This window comes from Salvelinus sp. IW2-2015, linkage group LG6.1 (assembly GCF_002910315.2).
Source record: "Salvelinus sp. IW2-2015 linkage group LG6.1, ASM291031v2, whole genome shotgun sequence".
Taxonomy (NCBI): Eukaryota; Metazoa; Chordata; class Actinopteri; order Salmoniformes; family Salmonidae; genus Salvelinus; species Salvelinus sp. IW2-2015.
The window spans coordinates 16,673,101-16,675,065 of record NC_036845.1 but is presented as its reverse complement, the minus strand read 5'-3'; positions in this window follow the sequence as shown (position 1 = coordinate 16,675,065).

The window sequence follows — 1,965 nt, the reverse complement described above, 5'->3', positions numbered from 1 at the left end:
TCCCCTCAGACACTCATTCGTCTCTCCTCAGACACTCAATCTCTCTACACACACACCACACACACACAACACAACCACACACACACCACACACAACACACACACACACACACACACACACACACCACACACCAACACACACCACAACACACACACACACACCACAGCACACACAGCACACACACACACACACACACACACACACACACACGGCGAGACGACCTTGAGAGTAGCTGCCGGATTTTCTCTTTTCTCTCACTGAGCAATTACCACTAAAGGGAGAGAGCGAGAGTGCTCTGGGGAGGTTCTCGGTGAGAGAGAGAGGGAGGGAGGGAGAGAGAGGTAGAGAGAGTGAGAGTCCTAAGTCAGAGAGAGAGATAGCGTGGGTAGGGTGGTTGGCTCTAAACCTACGGGGTCAAGGCCTCACACAGACAGCAGTACTCCTTACGCACTGGAATATCTTTAGCAGAGTGCTCGGGAGCTGGCCTGGGGCTAGGATTACTAACTCACGGCTGGGGCTTGGGGAGAGAGAGAGGGGTCAGAGGGGTAAGTGGGAGGGAGGGACTGTGTGCGCGCGGGTGCTGATATAAGCAAAGTGTAAATGGCGTTGGCTGGGAAAAGAGAGGGAGAAGGGAATCTGGGTCTGAGGACAGGGGTGGCACATGAACACACTTAGAAAAATGGTTCTCAAATGGTACTTTGTGGAGATTTAGGGTTCTACATGGGACCTTTTTTCATCTGATGAACCCTTTCTGGTTCTATGTCGCACCTTTTTTTTTAATAAGGGCTCTATTTTAACCAAACTAACGCAATGGTCATTCTTAGCGCTAGTGGTACCATGATAGGTTGAGGTGTGTGTCAGAAATATTTCTCCTGTTTTCACATTTATTTGATGAATTAACAAGTTGTGGGTGTCGAGGCTTGGCGCATCACTGGTCAATCAGAATGCGCTCCATGGCTAAATATGTAGTTTCTTCAAGTTGTGTATTTATGGTCTTTTATGTATTGCATTGTCATCAACTCCAATTCGAATGTTGGTCCGTTATAGCCTAGTTCCTTAAATAGCCTGCCCAATATTTGCCAAATATTTTGAACATGTTTGCAGTCCAAATTGTTCTAATTGCGTTGCTTTAATATGGAAAATGCCCGTGCGCCAGTTTTGACATGACAAAATTGCAAACTAACATGCATTTGACTCCTTAGAGCCAGACGAAATTAGAGCCCTAAGAGTGCAGAGATTGAATGCCTAAAAGCCTGGCTGTGAGAGGTATACGAACAGATCCAAGAACGGTCTGATAATTGACCAAGATTAAATGACCTGGCTATGAAAGGTATAAAAACAGATCTGAGTACAGTCTGATACAGGAACAGATTAAAAGGTATATGGCAAGAGATCTGAGAACAGTTGATACAGGCACGTATTAAATACCCTGGCAGTGAGAGACACGATAAACAGATCTGAGGCCAGTGTCAGAAGGAGGTGGAGAGAAGAAGAGACGGGCTGTGGGCTGCAGCACTAACGAGTTCGGAATTCATTAAGAGTGAAACAGTGGTGTGAGAGAGAGAGAGAGAGAGAGAGAGAGCGAGAGAGGGAGAGAGAGAGAGAGAGAGAGAAATATACTGTTTGCCTGTGGGAGAGCCTCCTGAAGGATCAAAACTATTATTGCCATTATCATTGTCTCATTTTCTCTCTCCCTCTCTCTCTCTCTCTTTCTTGCATGTACGCACACACGCATGCACACACAACACACACAAACACACACACTCTCCTGGCGGTAAGAGGGAAGACAGGCCGCTAGCCGGTGGATCTGTAGGAGATTCTAATGAGATGTCTATCGCCTCAGTCCAGACTCTCTCTCCTCTCAGCGAAGACGAACCGACGCCACAGCCACCTGCGAGGGGGAATTGCAAGAGCCTGCGTGAGACGAGAAATAGCAGTGCGTGTGTGTGTGTGTGTGTGTGTGTG